Source organism: Arachis stenosperma, chromosome 3 (genome assembly GCF_014773155.1).
Source record: "Arachis stenosperma cultivar V10309 chromosome 3, arast.V10309.gnm1.PFL2, whole genome shotgun sequence".
In the NCBI taxonomy this organism is placed as follows: domain Eukaryota; kingdom Viridiplantae; phylum Streptophyta; class Magnoliopsida; order Fabales; family Fabaceae; genus Arachis; species Arachis stenosperma.
In genome coordinates, this window is record NC_080379.1 from 144,548,072 (window position 1) to 144,554,801 (window position 6,730).

At 40.3% G+C, this 6,730-nt stretch overlaps 1 non-coding gene across 1 annotated transcript; it reads left to right on the forward strand.

The window, feature by feature from the left end:
* The first annotated feature begins 4,807 nt into the window (after window positions 1-4,807).
* On the forward strand, window positions 4,808-4,915 carry LOC130972539 (small nucleolar RNA R71). Its single transcript, XR_009083701.1, has one exon. It is a non-coding gene; the product is annotated as a small nucleolar RNA R71 (small nucleolar RNA).
* Window positions 4,916-6,730: the final 1,815 nt, after the last annotated feature.

Consider the following 6,730-nt stretch of genomic DNA (forward strand, 5'->3'; position numbering starts at 1 on the left):
TACAGCAGAGCTCCACACCTTAATCTATGGTGTGTATAAACTCCACCGTTGAAAATACATAAGAACAAGGTCTAGGCATGGCCGTGAGGCCAGCCTCCCAATGATCAAAAGATTCAAAGATCTCAAGATGTCAAATACAATAGTAAAAGGTCCTACTTATAGAAAACTAGTAGCCTAAGGTGTACAAAGATGAGTAAATAACATAAAAATTCACTTCCGGGCCCACTTGGTGTGTGCTTGGGCTGAGCAATGAAGCATTTTCGTGTAGAGACTCTTCTTGGAGTTAAACGCCAGCTTTGGTGCCAGTTTGGGCGTTTAACTCCCATTCTTGTGCCAGTTCCGGCGTTTAACGCTGGAATTCCTAAGGGTGACTTTGAACGCCGGTTTGGGCCATCAAATCTTGGGCAAAGTATGAACTATCATATATTGCTGGAAAGCCCAGGATGTCTACTTTCCAACGCCGTTGAGAGCGCGCCAATTGGGCTTCTGTAGCTCCAGAAAATTTACTTCGAGTGCAGGGAGGTCAGAATCCAACAGCATCTGCAGTCCTTTTCAGTCTCTGAATCAGATTTTTGCTCAGGTCCCTCAATTTCAGCCAGAAAATACCTGAAATCACAGAAAAACACAAAAACTCATAGTAAAGTCCAGAAAAGTGAATTTTAACTAAAAACTAATAAAAATATAATAAAAACTAACTAAAAGATACTAAAAACATACTAAAAACAATGCCAAAAAGGGTACAAATTATCCGCTCATCACAACACCAAACTTAAATTGTTGCTTGTCCCCAAGCAACTGAAGATCAAATAGGATAAAAAGAAGAGAATATGCAATGAACTCCAAAAACATCTATGAAGATCAGTATTAATTAGATGAGCGGGGCTTTTAGCTTTTTGCCTCTGAACAGTTTTGGCATCTCACTTTAACCTTTGGAACTCAGAATGATTGGCTTCTTTAGGAACTCAGAATCCAGATAGTGTTATTGATTCTCTTAGTTAAGTATGATGATTCTTGAACACAGCTACTTATTGAGTCTTGGCTGTGGCCCAAAGCACTCTGTCTTCCAGTATTACCACCGGATACATACATGCCACAGACACATAATTGGGTGAACCTTTTCAGATTGTGACTCAGCTTTGCTAAAGTCCCCAATTAGAGGTGTCCAGGGTTCTTAAGCACACTCTTATTGCCTTTGGATCACAACTTTATTTCTTTCTTTTTCTTTCTTTTTCGTTTTTTTTTCTTTTTTCCTTTTTTTTCGTTTTTCTCTCTTTTTTTTTTGTCTTCACTGCTTTTTCTTGCTTCAAGAATCATTTTCATGATTTTTCAGATCCTCAGTAACATGTCTCCTTTTTCATCATTCTTTCAAGAGCCAACATTCATGAACCACAAATTCAAAAGACATATGCACTGTTTAGGCATACATTCAGAGAACAAAAGTATTGCCACCACATCAATATAATTAAACTGTTATAAAATTCAAAATTCATGCAATTCTTTTCTTTTTCAGTTAAGAACATTGTGTATTCAAGAAAGGTGATGGATTCATAGGACATTCATAACTTTAAGGCATAGACACTAAGACACTAATGATCATAAGACACAAACATAGACAAACTTAAGCACTAAAATTCGAAAAATAGAAAATTAAAGAACAAGGAGATTAAAGAACGGGTCCACCTTAGTGATGGCGGCTTGTTCTTCCTTTTGAAGGACTTATGGAGTGCTTGAGCTCCTCAATGTCTCTCATGATTATTTGATCTTCTCTAATTTCATGGAGGAGGATGGAATGCTCTTGGTGCTCCACCCTTAGTTGTCCCATGTTGGAACTCAATTCTCCTAGGGAGGTGTTCAGTTGTTCCCAATAGTCTTGTGGAGGAAAGTGCATCTCTTGAGGCATCTCAGGGATCTCATGATGAGAGGGGTCTCTTGTTTGCTCCATCCTTTTCTTAGTGATGGGCTTGAGGTCATGCCTTCTCAGTTGAACCGGCTTTCCTCTTGAATCTCTCTTCCATTGAGCGCCCTCTTCACAAATGTCTGTGAGGACTTGGTCCAACCTTTGATCAAAGTTGACTCTTTTTGAGTTTGAAAGGGACCTCATGGATTACCTTCTTCAAGGCCACAACTTCATAGAAGTGGTCTTGATGCACCCTTGAGATGAATCTATCCATCTCCCATGACTCGGAGGTGGAAGCTTTTGCCTTCCCTTTCCTCTTTCTAGAGGTTTCTCCGGCCTTGGATGCCATAAATGGTTATGAAAAAACAAAAAGCAATGCTTTTACCACACCAAACTTAAAAGGTTTGCTCGTCCTCGAGCAAAAGAAGAAAGAAGAGAGTAGAAGAAGAAGAAATGAGGAAGAAGGAAATGGCTTTTGTGTTCGGCCAAAGAGGGGGAGAAGTGGTGTTTATGTTGTGCAAAGATGAAGGGGTGAAGAAGGGTATTTATAGGAGAGAGGGGGGGATAGGGTTCGGCCATTATGGGTGGGTTTTGGGAGGGAAAGTGGTTTGAATTTGAAGGGTGAGGTAGGTGGGGTTTTATGAAGGATGGATGTGAGTGGTGAAGAGAAAGATGGGAGTTGATAGGTGAAGGGTTTTTGGGGAAGAGGTATTGGGGTGATTGGTGAAGAAGAGAGAGAGTGGTGGGGTTGGTGGGGATCCTGTGGGGTCCACAGATCCTGTGGTGTCAAGGAAAAGTCATCCCTGCACCAAATGGCATTCAAAATCACGTTTTGAGCCATTTCTGGCGTTAAACGCCGGGCTGGTGCCCATTCCTGGCGTTTAACGCCAGGTTCTTGCCATTTTCTGGCGTTTAACGCCAGTCTGGTGCCCCTTTCTGGCGTTAAACGCCCAGAATGGTGCCAGACTGGGCGTTAAACGCCCAACTGCTAGCCTCACTGGCGTTTAAACGCCAGTGGGTTCTTCCTCCAGGGTGTGCTGTTTTTCTTCCTGTTTTTCATTCTGTTTTTGCTTTTTCAATTGATTTTGTGACTTCTTATGATCATCAACCTACAAAAAACATAAAATAACAAAGGAAAATAGATAAAATATAATCATTAGGTTGCCTCCCAACGAGCGCTTCTTTAATGTCAGTAGCTTGACAGAGGGCTCTCATGGAGCCTCAAAGATACTCAGAGCAATATTGGGACCTTCCAACACCAAACTTATAGTTTGAATGTGGGGGTTCAACACCAAACTTAGAGTTTGGTTGTGGCCTCCCAACACCAAACTTAGAGTTTGACTGTGGGGGCTCTGTTTGTCTCTGATTTGAGAGAAGCTCTTCATGCTTCCTCTCCATGATGACAGAGGGATATCCTTGAGCCTTAAACACATAGGATTTTTCATTCACTTGAATGATCATTTCACCTCCATCAACATCAATCACAGCCTTTGCTGTGGCTAGGAAGGGTCTGCTAAGGATTATAGATTCATCCATGCACTTCCCAGTCTCTAGGACTATGAAATCAGCAGGGATGTAATGGTCTTCAATCTTCACCAGAACATCCTCTACAAGTCCATGAGCTTGTTTCTTTGAATTGTCTGCCATCTCTAGTGAGATTCTTGCAGCTTGTACCTCAAAGATCCCTAGCTTCTCCATTACAGAGAGAGGCATGAGGTTTACACTTGACCCTAAGTCACACAGAGCCTTCTTGAAGGTCATGGTGCCTATGGTACAAGGTATTGAAAACTTCCCAGGATCTTGTCTCTTTTGAGGTAATTTCTGCCTAGACAAGTCATCCAGCTCTTTGGTGAGCAAAGGAGGTTCATCCTCCCAAGTCTCATTTCCAAGTAACTTGTCATTTAGCTTCATGATTGCTCCAAGGTATTTAGCAACTTGCTCTTCAGTGACATACTCATCCTCTTCAGAGGAAGAATACTCATCAGAGCTCATGAAAGGCAGAAGTAGGTCCAATGGAATCTCTATGGTCTCATTTTGAGCCTCAGATTCCCATGGTTCCTCATTGGGGAACTCAGTAGAGGTCAATGCACGCCCATTGAGGTCTTCCTCAGTGGCGTTCACTGCCTCTCCTTCCTCTCCAAATTCGGCCATGTTGATGACCTTGCACTCTCCTTTTGGATTTTCTTCTGTATTGCTTGGAAGAGTACTTGGAGGGAGTTCAGTAATTTTCTTACTCAGCTGTCCCACTTGTGCCTCCAAATTCCTAATGGAGGACCTTGTTTCAGTCATGAAACTTTGAGTGGTTTTGATTAGATTAGAGACCATGGTTGCTAAGTCAGAGGAGTTCTGCTTAGAATTCTCTGTCTGTTGCTGAGAAGATGATGGAAAAGGCTTGCCATTGCTAAACCTGTTTCTTCCACCATTGTTGTTGTTGAAACCTTGTTGAGGTCTCTCTTGATTCTTCCATAAGAAATTTGGGTGATTTCTCCATGAAGAATTATAGGTGTTTCCATAGGGTTCTCCTAGGTAATTCACCTCTTCCATTGAAGGGTTCTCAGGATCATAGGCTTCTTCTTCAGATGAAGCCTCCTTAGTACTGCTTGGTGCATTTTGCATTCCAGACAGACTTTGAGAAATCAAATTGACTTGTTGAGTCAATATTTTGTTCTGAGCCAATATGGCATTCAGAGTATCAATCTCAAGAACTCCTTTCTTCTGACTTGTCTCATTGTTCACAGGATTCCTTTCAGAAGTGTACATGAATTAATTATTTGCAACCATTTCAATTAGCTCTTGAGCTTCTGTAGGCGTCTTCTTCAGATGAAGAGATCCTCCAGCAGAGCTATCCAAAGACATCTTGGATAGTTCAGAGAGACCATCATAGAAAATACCTATGATGCTCCATTCAGAAAGCATGTCAGAAGGACATTTTCTGATTAATTGTTTGTATCTTTCCCAAGCTTCATAGAGGGATTCTCCATCCTTCTGTCTGAAGGTTTGGACTTCCACTCTAAGCTTACTCAATTTTTGAGGTGGAAAGAACTTTGCAAGAAGGCATTGACTAGCTTTTCCCAAGAGTCCAGGCTTTCTTTAGGTTGAGAGTCCAACCATGTTCTAGCTCTGTCTCTTACAGCAAAAGGGAACAGCATCAGTCTGTAGACCTCAGGGTCAACCCCATTAGTCTTGACTGTGTCACAGATTTGCAAGAATTCAGCTAAAAACTGATGAGGATCTTCCAATGGAAGTCCATGGAACTTGCAATTCTGTTGCATTAGAGAAACTAATTGAGGCTTAAGCTCAAAGTTGTTTGCTCCAATGGCAGGGATAGAGATGCTTCTCCCATAGAAGTCGGGAGTAGGTGCAGTAAAGTCACCAAGCACCTTCCTTGCATTGTTGGCATTGTTGTTGTTTTCGGCTGCCATGGGTTCTTCTTCTTTGAAGAATTCGGTCAGGTCCTCAACAGAGAGTTGTGCCTTAGCTTCTCTTAGCTTTCGCTTCAAGGTCCTTTCAGGTTCAGGGTCAGCTTCAACAAGAATGCCTTTGTCTCTGCTCCTGCTCATATGAAAGAGAAGAGAACAAGAAAATATGGAATCCTCTATGTCACAGTATAGAGATTCCTTGAGGTGTCAGAGGAAAAGAAAAATAAAAGAAAGAAGAAGGAGAAGAATTCGAACTTTAATTAGATGGAGTTCGAATTGTGCATTAAGAAGGAGTGGTACTCCATAAATAGAAGGATGTGAAAAGAGGGGAAGTAATTTTCGAAAATTCAATTAAAAAGATGTCAAAAACATTTTGAAAAATTGATTGATAATTTTCGAAAACTCAAAGTAGAAAAGAAATCAATTGAATTTTGAAAAAGATTTTGAAATTAGAAATTAAGAAGATATGATTGAAAACAATTTTAAAAGATATGATTTGAAAACAATTTTAAAAGATATGATTTTAAAAATTAATGATTTGCCTAACAAGAAAAGATATGATTCAAATATTAAACCTTTCTCAACAGAAAAGGCAATAAAATTGAAATGTTCAATCAAATCATTAATTGTTAGTAAGTATCTTTGAAAAAGGAAAGAAATTGATTTTGAAAACGTTTGATTGAAAAGATATGATTTGAAAAAGATTTGATTTTGAAAACTTAAAAAAATTGATTTGAAAGCAAAAATCTTCCCCCTTGTGCCATCCTGGCGTTAAACGCCCAGAATGGTATCCATTCTGGCGTTTAACGCCCAAAATGCTACCTTTTTGGGCGTTAAACGCCCAACCAGGTACCCTGGCTGGCGTTTAAACGCCAGTCTGTCCTTCTTCACTGGGCGTTTTGAACGCCCAGCTTTTTCTGTGTAATTCCTCTGCTGCATGTTCTGAATCTTCAGTCCCCTGTACTATTGACTTGAAAATAGAACCAAGATCAAATAAACAAGGCATGCAAGACACCAAACTTAAGATTAGACACTAGACTCAAACAAGAAACATAAAATATTTTTGGTTTTTATGATTTTTAAAAATTTTTTTGTGCTTTTTCGAAAATTATATGAAAATAGAAAATAAAGGTTTCAGAATTCTCAGCTTGGATTCCAGGAATCATTGCAATGCTAGTCTAAGACTCCGGTCCAGGAATTAGACATGGCTTCACAGCCAGCCAAGCTTTCAAAGAAAGCTTCGGTCCAAAACACTAGACATGGCCAATGGCCAGCCAAGCCTTAGCAGATCATTGCTCCAATAGCAAGATTGATAGAGATCAACAAGCTCTTGTGGTGACAAGTTGAAAACTCGGTCCAATAAGATTAGACATGGCTTCACAGCCAGCCAGATTTCAACAGGTCACCATGAAAC